This window comes from Tupaia chinensis, unplaced genomic scaffold (genome assembly GCF_000334495.1).
Source record: "Tupaia chinensis unplaced genomic scaffold, TupChi_1.0 Scaffold000174_1, whole genome shotgun sequence".
NCBI classification, from domain to species: Eukaryota; Metazoa; Chordata; class Mammalia; order Scandentia; family Tupaiidae; genus Tupaia; species Tupaia belangeri.
Window position 1 is genome coordinate 1,225,692 of NW_006159649.1, and position 19,061 is coordinate 1,244,752.

General features: G+C 36.9%; 1 pseudogene; it reads left to right on the forward strand.

Annotated features, from left to right (window-relative positions):
* Window positions 1-7,596: 7,596 nt before the first annotated feature.
* LOC102483869 (cellular retinoic acid-binding protein 2 pseudogene) lies at window positions 7,597-7,995 on the forward strand (annotated as a pseudogene).
* The last annotated feature ends 11,066 nt before the right edge of the window (window positions 7,996-19,061 follow it).

Genomic DNA, 19,061 nt, shown 5'->3' on the forward strand with positions numbered 1-19,061 from the left:
GAAGCAGCTGGCCTTCAGAGCCCCGGAGCGAGGCTCTGGAACTCCAGGAGTGTGTGCTGTGCTCTGCTCCACAAAACTGCACAGCAGTAGCAGATATCAGCAAAACGTCCTCACTGGGGGCCAAATGCTAGATGTTCCAAATGTAATTTTTTCCAATATAAATGTCAAATTAAGTTCTCAATCTGAGTCACTTGGAATTCTCACAGTGTACACATACACAGTTTATTAAAATTTTCTTTGTGCAATAATGTTCTTAATGTGATAAAAATATCTGAACATACTTAAGCTATGAATTATGACTGAAGCAATGTTTCCATCTAAAGAAAAAGCAAATATATATATATATATAAAATATATGACCTAATATGGGTGACCAAATGACTAATAGTAATTCATTCTTCTTTTTTGTTTATTTGTTTGTTTGTTTGGAAAGGTTTTTGCTATAGAGCATGCAAGTGCCCTCGCCAAAAAGACAGAGACAAAGAGAAAGAAAGCGAGAAATCACCCCCCCCACCCAAGGGATGGCCACGGCCCAAGTCTTTCTCTTCCATTCTCCTCTTGGGTTCTTGGGCACACACACATATGTGCCTGGAATTCATTCTTCTTTTATTAATTCATTAGAAATAAGTATTTGAGGAATATTATTTTCATCTTTGATAATCCTACTCTCATGACAAGCACACAAGCATAAGGATATTGTGGTTTGTATATAATCATGATGAAAACCTTTTTATAATTCACAATATTAACTCTTTGTACATAAACCAGCATTAAAATATTTTTCAGGATCATGATTAAAAATAATTTCTTCTATTTTTACTTATGGACCATAAATTCCTCATTTGTAGAAAAAAAAATTTCTTTCCAGGACAGAATAATATTTCAACATTAGTACAGTAGGGTACCTGTTAGTCTCATGTGAATAACAACATAATATTTTTTCTTGGACTCAAGTAAGAAATACTTATAGTGTGCAATGCAATTGCTAACATTTTTTGTTTGGTAACTTTTTTTTTGGGGGGGGGAGGGCATCATGTGTTTTATACAGTGGTTTTGCTGAGTCAACTTGTATTTATGAAATAACATTTAAAATCTAAATTTAGAGAGAGCTAAATATTATTTTCTTTGTTAAAAACTTTAGCTAGTTTGGGACCAGCAGTTAGTATAATGGCTATGTCGCTGGACTCCCACGTAGTCCACCACGGTTTGAGTCCCGAACCCGGTGGCTTAAACTCACGCCAGGCACATGTGCATGCGTGCCCAAGATTCCGGGAGGAAAATGGAGGAGAAGGGATTGCGGCATGGCCAATCCCCTGGGGGGTGATTTCTCGCTTGCTGTCTCTCTGTCTCTCTCTGGCTGTCTGGCGAGTGCATGTGCCCCATAGCAAAAACCTCTCAAAACAAAACAAAACAAAACAAAAAAAAAAACAGGTTTGGATTGGATGGAAATAGCTTTCAATTGCATACAGATAAAAGAGAATTTGACATTCGCACTAATAATATTATAGGACTTACCGGCTTTCAGCCACAAGTTGGGTTTAGTTTACACAATTTATATCATGATAATTCTTAGTAAATTCAAATACTCTAAAACAGTAAATCAAAGATCAAAAAGTTATTTATTTTACTTAACATTTCTTTTCTAATTTTAATTGCAAAAATAAATCTGAGAAATTATATAGTAACATACAAAATGACTTTCCTAAAAGTGGTTGAATTCTTGAAATATTGTTTTTTTTGTGTGTGTGTGAAACAAAAGTATTTTCTGCAACAGTTTTTGTTTACATTACTTGCAGTGGCTTAAGGTATAAACCATGGTCAGAAAAAAAAAATGGATTGGATAGACTTACTATTGGCTGAAGAGTATAATGTTAGTAACTGTTAGTGTTAGTAACTGAGAAAAAATAGACAAGTATGTAACTAATTTTATTTATGTTTTCTCCAGTTATAAAAACTGGAATGAACCTAGTAAATAAAGATGAGGTTAAAATTGGGTGAGGAAAGTATAATAACACATGTAGTTGTTCACATGAGATTATGACACTAAACTCAGAAAATTTATCCTGCAATGTCAAATAAACACATAGACGTAATTTCAGAACACCTGTCAGTGATCCTAACAAAACCATAATAAAGAAAAATATGCCATAAGACTGATGGTAGGTAAATTCTTTCAAAATAAAGGAAAGAATAGAAATCAGAAATGATAGATCTTGAGAAAATTTTAGAATACATTATATGTTTATGAAAGTTTCATTAGCATAATTTTAGAATTGTGTTTTCAGAGAAAGGAAAAATATGAGAGATATTTAGATTCAATTTGATACCATTAAAATGAATATATAAGTCTGTTGCCTAAAGCTAAGAAATGCAGGCTCTACTTTGGAATCAATAATGTTTGCTAAACCTGTCTAGATATGAAAATGTTCATCAAATACAACCAGATTAGAGAATGCCAAGTGAATCATGTGCAGACTTGGCTATCTTGTTGTCTGTTTTTTTTTTGTTTGTTTTTTTGTTTTTTAAGGGAGTATTCACAGGACCAGCAGTTGGTATAATGGCTATGTCACTGGACTCCCATATAGTAAACTGTGGTTCTACTCCCAGACCTAGTGACTGAAAAAATTCATGCCAGGTGCATATGTGTGTGTGCCCAAGAGCCCAAGATCCCAAGAGGAGAATGGAGGAGAAGGGATTGCAGTGTGGCCATCCCCCCTGGCGGATGATTTCTTGCTTTCTGTCTCTCTGTCTCTGTCTGTCTGTCTGTTTCTGGAGAGTGCATGAGCCCTATAGCAAAAAAAAAAACTTCTCCAAAAAAAAAGGAGTATTCACAATGTATATCTATAGCAGTATAGCAGAAGCTTCAACATAAACATATAATGTCCCTGATCCCTGGGTGATGTATACAGTTTCCAATCTCAAATAAACAATGTCAACCCTTTGAGACAGTCAGGTTTCACATTCGCGTATTAGCATCCCAATAACCTTAATTTGCTTGAGATACTAAACTTTCTCCCAGAGTTAGCAAATTATCTTCTCAAGTCCCACAATATTTTTAAACAATATGTGAATTCAGTGTGTTTAGAAATTTGTGATGATCAAAATTAATCCTACTAAGTAATCTAACAGATTTCGATTAGCCTTAAAGTATATAATTTTTGAACATTGATTTGTGATTATGATAGTTTAAGAGTCTGAGAAATCAGATGAAGGTTGTATATGGCACTGGTAAGTTTCAGAAATTTGGATTGGCAAGATATATTATTTAATTTGTGAGGTTTACATGAGCTATTTAAGCCTTTGGAAGGTTTTCTTGTTAGAGGGTTGTAAGTTATCCCAGCTGGGTATTTCAAGTTACTGTACAAAATTGATTAGATTAAAGTTTAAATACATTAAGAAATGTTTATGGCTATTTGATGAACTAAGTAACTACATGAGACCAATTCTTTAAAAAGGGAATTTAGGCCCAGCATTGGTGGCACAAGGGCGAGAGTGCCGCTGTTGGATGACTCAGGCTATGTGGGAGGCCCAGGCCCGTTCCCAAACCATCAATTAAACACAGTAAAACATGTCTGTGGTCCTGGCTAAGTGGAGGAGATTATTACATGATGAGATCCTGTTAAGAAATACCAATTTCTTCCTCTTTCCCCTCTCATTCCCTTCAGCACTGTGCCCCTCTTAGGAAAATTAGAGGGAAGAGATGTTTATTAATAAAAGTTAAAATTAATGCGAAATAGTAAAGATAGTCATTCTTATTTTCCTACCTTGAAGTATAGAAAATAAAATAAATAATTTCAACTTAATAGCTTAAATAACTAGATTTCATATTTGTGTATTTAATAAATTAGTATTAATTTATGACCTGGACATCTATTAATATTTCTCTTCCCACACATACCAGTTTTATATAGAAGTGAACACAGAAAGAATGTCTTAGAATTGCTCTCCCATTGTAAATAAAACAGTGGATACTTTTTTTTTTGAGAGGTTTTTGCTATAGGGTGAGTGTGCTCTCCAGAAAGACAGAGAAAGACAGAGAGACAGAAAATGAGAAATGACACCCCCTCACCCCCTGGGAGTATGGCCACGCTGCAATCCCTTCTCTTCTATTCTCCTCTCAGGATCTTGGGCACACACGCACACGTGCCCAGCGTGAGTTTAAGCCTCCGGGTCCGGGCCTCAAACCGCACTCGGCTACATGGGAGCTCAGCAACATAGCAATTATGCTAACTGCTGGTCACAACAGCTGATACTTTTAAAAATAAAATAAAATAAAATATATGAAACAATCTAGTGTCACACCATGTTGGCTGTGATTAACTTGGGCCCAGTCTAAGGAAGGACATTGAAGAGAAAAATAGAGAGGCAAGGCATGTATGGGACAAAGCAGTGAGTTATTATCTGTTGAGGGATAACCTTACAGTATTGTCAACTGGACCAGAGTGAAATGTACACATGTTGGAATTTTCACTTCATAAGCTAAATAACGTGACTGAATGTATAAAAAATTTAAATAATAATAATAAAAAAGAAAGTCTATGCCAGACCTATCCAAATGAAGCTTATTGCTGGGCTTCAGTGGATCAAACTGACCCCAAATTTAACACTCTTATTTTTAATTTTTTTTTCTTTAGAGAGATTTTTGCTACAAGGCATGTGTGCTCACTGGAGTGACAGACACAGAGAGATAGAAAGTGAGAAATCACCCCCTGGGGGGAATGGCCATGCCACATCCCTTCTACTCCATTCTCCTCTGAAGATCTTGGGCATACATGCACACATGTCTGGTGTACGTTTTATACCACCAGGTCCAGGACTCAAACCAAGGTCAACCACATGGAAGTCCAGTGACATAAACATGTTGCCATCTGCTGGCCCCAACACTCTTTAAATTCAATAAAAGTCAGAAAAGAACTAAAATTCACTGTATCCTGACATCCAGCAAAACATTATCAGGCACTATCAGGAGGCACAGCCTGGTGGCTGTTAGTAGCAAACTTGATATCATTGTCAGAAGTCACATGGCCAATGGCAGTTTAAGGCCCCTGGGTCACCTGGAAACATACCAGGCATGTGAGTCTTGCCCAGGACCCTTTCAAGCTGGAGGGCTGGGGAGAAGGAATTGCAGCGTGAGGAGACCTGCCACAGGTGCGTCCCTCTCACACGCTCATGCTCTCGTGAATGCACGTACATTCTCTACCATAAATAAAATACAATTTAAAAACTTTCTAAAAAAAGAATCAGGATGACATGAGCTAAACCAGGAGAAAAGTCCAGCAATAGAGACAGACCAAAAATAACAGAGATGAGGAAATTTTTAGACGGGAATGTTTAAATAAGTATTAGAAATGTGGCAAACATGATCTAGAATAAAAATGAAAATAAGAAAATAAAAATAAGATAAATGGAAGATCTTTAAAAAGATCCAAATTAAATCTACAGAGATCAAAAATTCAATATCTTATATGAAGATGTCAAGGGATGGGACTAAAAACAGATTACACATAGCAGAAGAAAAGATTACTGAAATTAAAGATATAATACTAGAAACTATCTAAAACAAAGCACAGAGAGAAATCAGACCGAAAAGAATATGTAATAATAGCCATAGCCACATTCTGCTGTAGAAAAATGTCAAGTTGTCTGTAAATGTAACTGTAATCCCAGATGCAGTAAGAGAGGGTAAGAAAATCATCTTTAAAGCTAATGACCAGGGACCAGAAGATGGGTTAATGGTTATGTTGCTGGACTCCCATGTAGTCAAGCGCAATTCAAGTCCTGGAACCGGTGGCTAAAATCTCATACCAAGTGCATGTTTGTGTGTCCAAAATCCAGAGAAGAGAACAGAGGAGAAGAGATTATGGTGTGTTCATTCCTCCTAGGGAGCAATTTCTTACTTTCTATCTCTCTGTCTCACTCTGTCTCTCTGGTGAGCACACATACTGCATTATAGCAAAAAATAAAATCTCTCTTTAAAAAAACATGACCAAATTATAACAGAGTCTATCAAAATCATAAATAATCTAAGAAGTTTAACAAATTTTAAAGCCTAATAGAAGAAAAGGTGTTTTACATAGAGAGAAACAGCATCAGAATCACAATAACAAACCCATCAGAACCCATGCAGGTCAGAATCCAATGAACATCTGTAAAGTACTGAAAGGGCCAGCCCTGCAGGGCCGCGGTTAAGCCCTGTGCATAGGGAGCCAACTCCCACATGACTCATCACTGTTCGAATCCCACCCTGATGACTTGAAAAATCCCTGTGGGCATGTGCATGCATACCCAAAATTCTGATGGGGTGGAGAAGTGGAAGAAAAAGGATTGCAATGTGATCAAATCTTTTTGGAGGGTACTTTCTTACTCTCCCTCTCTAAGGAGTGCACATGTGCTCTGGCAATAAAATAAACAAACAAACACAAATAAACCACTGAAGGAATATAAATACATGTCTTCCAAAAGCTTATGGAAATATGTGCTAGTAAAAAACAAGATGAATTTCAAATTTTTTTTTTGCACCAAAATAAATTCATCTTTTAATTACATTTTTCCCCATAAACTTTGTGAAGTCCCCTTGAAGAAATACATCAGCCTAGAATTCTACTCCAGGTGGAAGTATTTTAAAAATTTCAAAGTAAAATCAGGACTTTTCGTATACCAAGAAGAGTAGAGAGGAAACTTAACAACTCCTGAGACAGAAGAAAAAGGACTCAGCAGAAGAATTTGAACTTTACACAAGAAAATACATAGCACCAGAAATGGAAAATAGGTGGGTAAATATAAAATAAGTGTTCACATTTTTAATCCTTTTAAAGGGCTGTTTGCTGCTTTAATAAATGACAACAATGTATTGAGAAGTTTATTACGAATATAGAATTTAATTTTATGATTATAGCACCAATGATAGAAGGGGGATAATCATATTTTTAGGTCTTACGTAATGTGTGAGGCAGTATAAGACTAAATGAAGTAAGACTATGTTAAGTTAAAGATGGATTCCCTTAAATTCTAGATTATTCATGAAAAAACTTAGTGAAACAAATAAATATACTTGATAAGGGAATAATTGATATAAAACAAAATTATAATAAAGATATGATTAACATGAAAGTAGTAAAAAAATTTTGAAAAGGAATAAGTGGGACAAATAGAAGAATATAGCAAGATATCTATAATTAGAGATATCATCAAGGGTACCAAGTGGAAGTTCTCATAGGAACTCACTTTGGCCCAGGTGTTCTCACTCAAACCTTGAGAGCAACTGTAGATGAGTATCTAGAGTATTGATGAACACGTTCAATGGCTCAATTTGTTCTCAAGGGATGATTAATGGAGTAGTTTTTCTTTTCCCATCATGTTCAAACTTTTTCTGAAAAGTTAAAAAAGAAAAAGTGATGAGACACAATGTCAAGATTCTGGCTAATGCCACATCTGATGGAATAAAAAGTAAAAATAGCTCATAGAGTTCTGAGGTTGCTCTTGGTTCATGAATCTTGTGATCTAGCAAAAGTAGCAGTGACATCTCTTCCAGTTAAAGGACTCAGTGTCCAGTGTTCCAGCAGTGGGAATTGGTGGGTACACCACTGCTCCACCACCATGCTCAACTTTTCTGGCAAGTAGAAGATCATCCATAAGGCAATTCAAGTATTTGCTTAAAGCGCTGGGGGTAGATAGGATACTGATAAAGATTGCTATGGTGGCAGCAACCAAGCCAGCAGGGGAGATCAGACAGGACAGGGACACTCTCTACATCAAAAACTCTACCACCATGTGCACCACTGAGATCAACTTCAAGGCTGTGGAGGAGTTCCAGGAGCAGATAGTGGACAAGGAACCTCTAAGAGCCTGTAACATGCGAGAGTGAGAAGGAAATGGTTTGCAAGCAGAGGCTTCTACAGGGAGAGGGCCCCAAGACCTCCTAGGCCAGAGAACAGACCAATGACAGAGGTGATCGTGAACATGATGGTGGATGACATCATGTGCACTAGGGTCTAGTCAAAGAGTGAGTGGCCATGGGTTGAAAGTCACTGGAGTCCACCAGAACCATACTCATCTCCTCATACTCACCTTCTTGCTTCCTGCCCCATGGACCATCACCCTTCTACCCACTCCCCTTCAAGGCCAGCTCTCCTTTTTTCTCATCACTTCTGGAGTTACTGGAATGCCTCTTACAGGTCTTGCTTTCTTTGACCCCCCTGTCGTGTCCCCCACCCCATGAAGAGGGATGGATTGAAGAGCTCAGATCCCCTACTCCAGAATCACCGCCCCTTCCCTTGTCTGCAGTACTAGCCTAAAAAGCCCAGAGCCGGTTTTATTTTTGTGAGGGAACACAATGTCTGAACAAGAAAGACTGTCCCTCTGACTTCTACTCTTTGTCCCTGCAGCCTATACAATTTAGAGTATCTATATGTTAGTTTCATTAAAATGTTTTTAAAAACAGAACAAAGCACATAGAAACATGGTATATCAATCAAATTGGAAGACTATAAGAATAAAAATGAATCCTTGAATATAGGTGAAGTGAAAATTGATTTATCAGTAGAACATCATAGGAGATTTTGGGAATATGAGATCAGCAGGTGGTGTGGTAGTTAAGGCACTGAATCCCACATGGCTGACTCCATGCTTCAAGTCCTGGAATTAGTGTTTTGAAGAATACATCAAGGACTTGGGTCTACATGCCCAAAATCCAGAGAGAAGAATGGACGAGAAGGGAGAAATGATTTCTCACTTCCTGCCTCTCTCTGTCCCTCAATAGTGAGTGAATAGGTCTAGTGGCAAAAATCTAAAACAGAACAAAAGAAAAGGTCTTGGGATCTTCATTAAAATACTAAAATATGCTCAGGCTGGCCACATAACCTAATGATTAAGGGGGCCAGATCCCATGTGGCTAATCTGTGGTTCAAATCCTAGCCTCAGCAGCTTGAAAAGCATATTGGGCATATTTGCATGCATGCCCAAGATCCCAAAAGGATGAAGAAATGGAGGAGAATGGGTTGTGGTATGACTATGCCCCATTATTTTCATTTTTTTTTGTCTTTAAGGATTTATTTATTTACTTTTATTTGACTAGAGAGACAGAAAGAGAGAGAGCAAGAAAGTGATAAAGCAAGCCGCCATGTCTGGGACTCGAACCGTCAGCCACGTGGGAATCCAGCACCCTTAACCACCATCCCACCTGCTGGTCTCATATGTCCCACTGTTGGGGGTTCTCTTCCTCATTCTCTCCCTCTCTCTCACAAACAAGCACCTTCTGGTAATTAAGAAATAAATTAATACATGCGGAATGTATCATGGCGTTATGAATCGAATTCTGGAGAAGAAAAAACAGATGTTAGTAGAAAATGATAACATCTGAATTAAGTATATAGTTTAGTTAGAACTGGTAAACCTATGTTACTTTCTCCTTTTTGATACATAAACCCTGTTTGTATAAGGTGTCAGCATTAGTAAAGAGTGAAGTACTGCATGTGAGAACTGTACATATTATATTTACAACTCTCTTATAAGTCTAAAATTGCCTCAAAGTAAAAAGTTTAAGAAAAGCTTCCATAAAGTACAGTGGCATGTAAAACATTTAGGAGAATAGATATTTCACAATACTGAAGCAAATGCTCCTTGGTAAAGGAATAATTAAATGGAAGAATATCATAACCATTATAGTTGACTTATTTCTCTCATCATTTTACAGATGAAGTTAAGTCAATTGCTCAGAGCCACTAAGTTGCAGATCTGGGATATAAAATGAAGTGTGTGATACTATTAAGATGAGAATTTTCCCACAATACCATAGTAGCCTCTAGTATTACAGTTGCACTGTTTTCTGAATGAGTCATATGCTTTTTTTTTTGTTTGTTTGGAGGGATTTTCACTGTAGGGCACTGTAGACAGACAGAGAGAGACACATAAAGACAGAAAGCGAGAAATCAGCCCCCAGGGGGGATGGTCACGCCGCAATCCCTTCTCCATTCTCCTCTCGGGATCTTGGGCACGCACGCATAAGCGCCCAGCGTGAGTTTTAAGCCACCGGGTCCGGGACACGAACCGCGATCGACTACGTGGGAGTCCAGTGACATAGCCATTACGCTAACTCCTGGTTCCCATGAATGAGTCATATGCTTTTAATGTTAATTTTAAGATGAATGTTAACAAGTAGAGTGCATTAAGAGGATAGAATAGTAAGATCAGGAACCAGCAAAGTTTAGTCCAAAGTTAAAAAGTTAAAAAGTTACCTTTAAAAAGGTAGACATATGAATACATGCTGAACATTATCAATAAGCAAGATTTTTACATCTCTGAAAGTGGTTCATACAGATTTTTGTGAGAGAGAGCATATTTCCTCTTAAGAGGAACTATGCTCTATCATTAGGTTGTTTAATAATAAAATGAACTGTCTTTTGAAATCTGGCTAGTGCTATTATTCAAGTAGAGGCAGGATGCCTTCTCTAGGGGAGGTCTCAGAAATAATTCATGCAAAGGCATAGTAGTATGAAGTGCTCTGAATATTTAGGAAATAGAAAATAATGAATAGCAGGATCACATATTCTGCCTGTAGTTGAAATTGTTCAGGGATTTTGCTGTCACAATGAAGGACTGAAAAATATATTGGCATTCGCACTAAACCCAGTTATTATGACTTAGAATACTGTTATAGATCTACTAAGTAGAGTCACTTGAAGTAATTCTAGGCAGTAATAAATTTGGTGTCTTTTTTTAAAGGCAAAATTAAAGATTATCATCTATAGTTTCCACGCCAAAAAAAAAGGGATGAAAACATATCATTTACATTAAACATTTATTATATATCACTATGTTTGGTACATTTTAGGTCACATATAGATTCTTTTAGAAAAACATAAAACTCAAGTACTAAATCTGAGAGAAACATGTACATTTATCAAAACGATCCTACCTCCCAATTCTACTTCACATCTGGCAAAAAGTAATACTATGCTTTGTGTGTGCCAAAAATTGGTACAAAATGCAAATGCTTTCCTGGGAAAACCATGGGGAGACTACAGGGAAGCAACATCATTTAGTTCTTTCTACACAGTTATTTTCAACCACTCATTCCTTAACCTTAAGACTTTGATCTCTCACAGCATAAAGGAGTGCAGTTCTTTAAACCTTTATCAGTAATTGCTCTCTGAGTATAAAAGGAGGCTCTGAAGAGTTGATAAAGGAGGCTGGACAGAAGTTGTTATTGCTGAGTAGTTGACTTGGCAGATAAAATGGGAATACATAGGCTGGGAAGGTGGACATGAGACAGAAGAGGAGACTTGATAGAAAATCATGTCAACTGTTTAAAACCATTGCGTTAATTATCCCCAATCACTAGTTTTCAATTATCTGTATGGTAGCCTATAAAATTGCAATCATGTGTTTTGAGTTAATATCTTTGCGAAGGAAAATGTGAGTTTGGTAGCCCCTCATTCTTCTCTAGGGAGAATTGAATATGTAATTATGTGATGCACGGATAATGTCCATTGCTCCAGTAAAATATAAACTCATGAACAAGAAGTTGCATCTATTGCAGGGGGTTTCCTTTTGCTACCTAATGTGTTAAGTTAATAGATACAATTTTATGTTTTTAGTGTACGAGGTGATATTTTAAAGTATATATACATTGCAAAGTGATTAAATTTAGCTAATCGACATATCCATTGCCTCGCAGAGTTACCATTTTGTGTTGAGAACACTTTACATCCACTCTTTTAACATTTTTCAAGAATACAATATGGCGACTATTGCCATCAGCTCATTGCAGCTTATTCGTAATAGCTATGGTGAGGAATTAACCAACCTAAGTACCCATAGAGGGCTGAATAGATAAAAAAATAAGACACACCAACAATGGGGCGCTATTCAGTCATAAAAACACAAAGAATCCTGTCATCTGTGACAACATGAATGAACCTGGAAGACATTATATTAAGTGAAATAAGCCAGGCACTTAAAGACAAATACAGTATGCTCTCACTCATATGTGGAACCTTTTCTTTTCTTTTCTTTTCTTTTCTTTTCTTTTCTTTTCTTTTCTTTTCTTTTCTTCTTTTCTTTTCTTCTCTTTTCTTTTCTTTTCTTGAGAGGTTTTGGCTATGAGGCACATGCACTCGCCAGAAAGACAGGGAAGGACAAAGAGACAGAAAGTGAGAAATCATCCCCCCCGGGGGTGATGGCCATGCCACAATCCCTTCTCCTCCATTCTACTCTCGGGGTCCTGGCCATGCACACACACGCTCTCGGCGTGAGTTTAAGCCACCAGGTCCAGGACTCAACCACGGTTGACTATATGGAGTTCAGCAACATAACCATTATGCTAACTGCTGGTCCCTCATGTACGGAATCTTAAGAAGTTGATCTCATGGATGTAGAGAGTGAAATAGAGACTACCAGGGACTATGGTGTTTAGAAAGCCTGGATACTATCATTTAAAGAGAGATGCCATTTAAATAAGGGCTAGTTATTGACTATTTATTTATTTATTTTTAATTTTGCCAGAGGGCACACGTACTCACTAGAGACAGAAACACAGAGAGAGAGAAGAAAAGTGAGAAGTCACTCCCTAAGAGGTATGGAGTGCTATACTTTCTTCTCTTCCATTCTTCTTTCAGAATTTTGGGCATGCTGGCAAGTTGCAGAGTCTGGGACTCTGAGCAGCAGGCCATGTGGGATCCAGCCACCTTTTTAAAAAATTTTTTTTATTATTATCATAATACTGTTTATATTACATGGAATCATGTATAACTTTACAGTGTATTACATTTCTTTTTCTAGAAGGGATACTATTCATATCAGTCAACACAAAGACATTAAAATCCCCATCATCATCATCCAATAGCTTTTCATTTTGTTCTAGATTATTATTATTATTCCAATTATTTTTTAAACATTCAATCACTGTTTATTATTTTGCTTATAAAAAGATTTTCCCAACATGAAATACTTCTCAGACCTGTCCAGTTGATAATACTGTACACATCATCATCAATGGGTAATAAAGCATGTCGGAATCCCTCTAATGTCATGCCTCTCTATATTTGTTCTCTTGCTATCCTTCTCCACACTCATCTCTTCTCCCACCCCGTTCCACACTGTATTATCATCGCTAACTATTTTCACTGCTTTTATGCCCTTCAATATTTCAATCTTTTTCATAAAGTCCAGATGTTCGGTATATATTAAGTTGATACAATATATTTTGTTCATATTCTGGCTTACTTCAGTCAGCAATAGATCCTCCATATCCAACCACTTTCTGTCAAATGCCCTGGTCCTGTTATTTTCTATGGCTGAGTAGTATTCTGTAAAGTATATGTACCACACTATTTCAATCCACTCATCAGTTTGTGTCCATTTGGGCTGGTTCCATGTCTTAGCAATTGTAAAGAAAGCTGCAATAAACATTGATGTGCAAGAGCTTTTTCGACTGAGCGTTCTCCAGTCCTATGCGTAGATATCCAAAACTGGGATTGTTGGATCAAATGGTAGTTCTATTTGTAAATCTTTGAGGAACATCCATATTGTTCTCCACAGTGGCTGAACCAGTGTACATTCCCACCAACAGGAATCCAGCCACCTTAACCATCACCACCAGCAGCTAGCCCCACTTTATTTATAATAGGAAAATGGCAAAATTTCTTTAAAAATATATGCATTTGGATAACTTCAAATAGAAATCTAATGCTGGTCCTTATTAATTAGTGATGATTAATTTTGTATCTTAAGTTGGCTAGTCCATGGTGCTCAGATGTTTGGTTACACATCAGTCTAGGAACCAGCAAATGGCATAATGGTTATGTCACTGGACTCCATATGGCCAACCTTGGTTAGAGTCCTAACCTTGGTGGCTTGAAACTTAAGCCAGGCTCATGTGTGTGCTTGCCCAAAATCCCAAGAGGAGAATGGAGGAGATGGGACTGCAGCATGGTCATCTCTCCTGGGGGGTGATTTCTCGCTTTCTATATCTCTGTCTCTGGCAAGTGCACACACCCTATAGCAAAAATCTCTCTTTAAAGAATCAGTCTAGATGTTGCTACAAAGGTATTTTTATATAGGTGTGATTAGCGTTTGAATAAAGAGACATTGAGGAAAGCAAATTACCATTCATGACACAGGTAAGGTTCATCATTCTGTTAAAGGCCTTAAGTAAGAAAGACTGGTCCCCTGAGCAAGAAGGGAGTCTGCCTATAAACTGCCTTTGAAGTTGAGAATGCAGCATTAATTCTTACCTGGGTTTCCAGACTGCTGGCCTGCTCAGTTGATCACAGATTTAACAACCTCTGAGATTGTATGAGCCAAATGTTTTAAAATCTCATTCTCTCTTTCTCTCCCCATCTTCCCCTTTATGTACACACACACACACACACACACACACACATACACACTATAATGGTTCTGTTTCTCTGAAAAACTCTGATTTATACAATACATTTGCTTTCTGAATGGTTTTGTTGTACCCATTACTTAGGCCAGGGACAAACATATTATCATTGTGTATATGTCAAGATTAGTTAAACTTGAAATATCTGCTAAGTAATCCCAGCACTTAAACATCTAATCTCTGGGTTACTAAGTCTTTTTATTTTTCTTTATGTTTATTTTTTTAAAATATTCCATGAGTTACAGAGACAGTGAGAGAGAGAGAGAGGAGAGAAAGAAAGAGAGAGAGAGAGAGAGAGAGGCATAGCATATAAACCAGTATTGACACCATGATCCACTCCTAAGCATCAGTTAGCCCTGACTATGCACACATGTGTGCCCTGTGTATTAAGACCGGTCTCCAGGCTTGAATTGGAAACCGTCCCATGTTGGTTTGACTCCCAGACTACTATACTGTACGGACCCCTGCAGCTTCTTTACTGAGTGACAACCGCAGCCTATTGTTTTTTCCTTATGCAAATGTTTATTTTCATTCTGTATGACATAGACCCATGTGTTTTTTGTTCTAATCCTTAATTTTATCCCACATCACTCCAGCCTCAGAAAACTACTGATTTTATTTATCTTCAATACCAGTATCTATGAAATAATTAGAATAATTTATAATCTTGAACTCTATATTTTACAATCAACAGACAAAATGAACTCCCTCTAGAGATGCTGGTTCTTGAATATAAATACATAAAGGTGCAGAAACAAATGCACACTCTACTCCTTTCCTGACATAAACACACACACACACACACACACACACACACAGAGCTTTAAGATGACATACATCTCAAACTGAGTCTTATGCCAGTAAGAAAATGTTAAAGATATTCCTTATTTCAAATGAACTTATTTATATGAAAATAAAATTGGGGAGCCAGCCAGTGGTGTGGTGCCTGGAGCAGCTGGATCACAAAATGATTGGTCCAAGTTCTGAAACAAGCAGCTAGGAAAAAAAAAAAAAAAAAAAAAAAAAAAAAAAAAAAAAAAAACTAGAATGTTTAGCATTAAGCTGTTGAGTGACTTGTGCAAGGTCACATAGATAGAAGGGGACAAAACTAACCATCAAGAACTGGGATTTTTTTTTTTAGTTTTAATTTTATTTTCCATAACAGAGAGTGAGAGACAGATTTAACAAGATCTTCACAGTGTGATCAATCCCCTAGCTCTGAACTTAGCAAGGATCTTGAGTGTGCCCTAGGTATGAAGGCAGACTTGGGATCTGAACCTGGAGCTCTCCCACAACTTGTCCAGCATCGCACACCAGCATGCCCACTGCCTGCACCACTGTGGCTGGGCAAAGAACTAGCATTCCTGACTCCAAAGTCTGTATCCTTAACACTTTATTATAACATCTTAGGGTTATTTCCCCCATCACACAAGCGTAGCTTTCCAACATTATTTTGAAAGAACATATGGTTTCAGAAATACTTGTTAAATAAATTACTCTTTTCACAAGTTACTGAATACGTACTTAGCATTGTTGTCAGCATCCCTATAGTGCAGCAGTAGGAATGAGATACCAGCTGAGAAGCTTATCAAGTTAGCTTTCTAACTTGGTTAAGATCATTCTAACTTCATTAAGTCTAACTTAGTGATATCTAACTGAGTTGACTCTAACTTCTAACTTAGTTATATTGATTATTGATGTAAGCTCTTTCCACATGCTATTAAAAGAGCTAAGCTGGATGAGGTTTGTAAAATAGTAGAATCTTCCTTAAGTCTCACAAATTGTACACTGAGCATAATGTGTCAGACAGTGTCCATATGGTTGGTTGCTGTTTTTCTCTTGTTCTTGATATTGTGATTATCACAACCACTATTTCCGCCAAATATGAAGAATCTATTTTAAATTAATCCCCTGACCGATCATCCTCTCCATCTGGATGAGGGCTTCAGAACAAAACCTTAGATGTATAGTGAGAAATTGTAGGTAGAGCTATCTCTTAGTCAACTAGATTTATCTCTATGTGGAGACTTTAAAAAAAAAATATGGATTGCTGAACACTTTTTTAAAACTGAGCTCTAAAGTTACCCCTCTCATCTTTAACAATACCTATCTTAACAGTTAATTTGGTAGAGATAAAAAATAAAATGGACTTTAATTTCCTTATCCTCTGCAGCAATAATAAGAACAAGCCAAAAATTGCCTTGTAATTGACTACGATAAAGGAAACCACACTATATGCAGACTGTCATGAGAATAATCATGAAAATCTCTAAGGCTAGGGCTGGAAAGTATTGTAGCGATAAAACAGTACTCTGCAGGGTTAACTCACATAGGAAAGTTCTGAATTGCTGTCTGGAGACCTCACTGGGTATGCAAGGTACATTCATGGCCATGATCTGCGCTGGCTAAGGCTAGAAATGCACCCTGACACCAAGACACTGTTGGGTGTGCTGTCTCTGTCTGTATGTACCCCCACACACACATTGGCCGTACTCATGGGAGAAATACATAGAAAAAGTTGCTAAGACTGACACAGTTCTCACAAAGCTGGATGATGCCCTATTCTGTCCTCTGCCAGGTGGAGAGGGTGGTAGTCTTCTCACAGGAGAGCCGAGGAGACAGGGCTTTTTGCCAATTATTGCTTTCCATGTTTCATTTAATTTCGTACTACCAGATTTAATAAAGGAATGCAAGTCATTCCTTAGATTAAAATTTTTAAATCGTAATTGTACCTTATATTAAAAACCTTTATAAGTTGAACATTAAACGTATTATCCTTTCTGTGCATTCTCCAACTTCGTTCCCCTGAACATAGATTACTTTTCTAATTAGAAACATGTATCACTTCACAAATATTTAAAAACTTTTTTGAAGTACTATGCCCCAAGACTAATAAATAATTCTTCAAGACTGTATTTTTGGCAACTAAACAACCATGGCATCTCTAATAAGCACATATTGATTTTGATATTAAATTTTGCACATATATTCTATACTATAGTTTGAAACAAGGGAAAATGGTAATTTTTTTCATTTAAAAAATGTTCACATAATAGAGGCTATTACTCTGGAAGATATACTACTGTTTCTCACACTTCTATAGCTGTATATAAACATGCCTGTTTATGCTAGATTAATATTTGGAGAAAAATGTAATGTTAATTTTTTTCTTATAGGTTATAAAAGTTCTTTATCCAGTTCTGTATGTATTCCTTAACTTTTTCAACACTAAACATTTCTACAAACAGATAAAATAGCTATTAATGGTTACTTTCCCATTCAAAAGTCTATCTCTAAACTAGGAATATCTTTCAAAGAAATGACATTTTACCTAAAAGCTTGATCTTTTGTGACATGTCATCTAACTCTCATAGTGGGTGTAATTTTCCAAATTGGTTGAAGGCATTTCAGCAAAGTACAAGAGCCATGGTCTGCATTACCAATGGTCTTATCCAAGTAATTGATAGTCCATTAGGAAAATGATTCATCTGAAAGCAAGCAAACCAATATCCACATGGTGCTCCAAACACAACCAATTTGAGAAGGAACAAGACAGCTCTTACTTAGCGTCTGCCTACAACCACATAGGTAATATCGCAGGTTCCCACTTGTAACAAGATTATATTTGCTACTTTAAAAATTGCTATTTTTCTGTTGAAGAGATGAATGCCATCTACTCTGTTGTTAGAAAATAGCTAAGGAATATCCAGTTCAGTGAAAACGGGTATGGCAGAATGAGGAGAAGACCATCTCAGATACAAATAGCAACATTTGAACTAATGAATCAAATATTGCTGTAAGGTCTCAAGTGATATCATTATACACTTTAAATCACAATACTCTAAAATGCCTATGCTTGCTTTTTTTTTTTTTTGTGCCGCCTATACCTTAGTTTCCTAGATATTTTCAAAAAGCCTCATATTTTCACTTTCATAGCACCTCATGTTCATACTACACAATTATGTGGTTCTACAAATACATTTAGGAGTTTTTGTGGAATATTAATATGCAATTTAATGTATGTGGAATGCTAAAATATTTATTGCTGCTCAGTGGTGAATAAATCTTAAAGAAACTACAAAAAGTACCCTCAAGTTTTATTTTTAACTTTGAATTACAATTCTCAAAGTAATTTATAATTATTTTATCTTAGAGATCTAATCAACCTCCTTTGATTGCAAACTCATAACCCCTAGCTCTATATCCTGTAGATTTCGTATTACAGGTATGTATGGATTCACTTTCCACAGCTTCTCCTTAGTTGTCGAGTGGCTAGACAACGTACTGTTGGCTAAACCCTGGGCCACTGTGTTGCCCAACTCCAGCAGGTACATTCATATTGTAAGTTGTATGGTGATCCTTGGAGTTACACGAGACACAGTCTTTCTCAGTGACTATAATGAGAATATGCCTTTGGGAATTACATCCTTCAGTAATACAGTTAGACCTATCACACTTTTTTTTTTACCTGTTTCATTATTATTAGTAGTATTATTATTAGTATTAGTATTATTCATTTCTTCCATGAGTGACAAAGAAAGAAAGAGAGAGGACAGAGAGACAGCACTCCCAGCAGCGTCTTCATATCACAATCCACTCCAAGCCTCACCCAGTCCCGTACCATGGGAAAATATGTGTTTCACATTCTTAGAAAGGTGTTCAGACATGGGACCAGCAG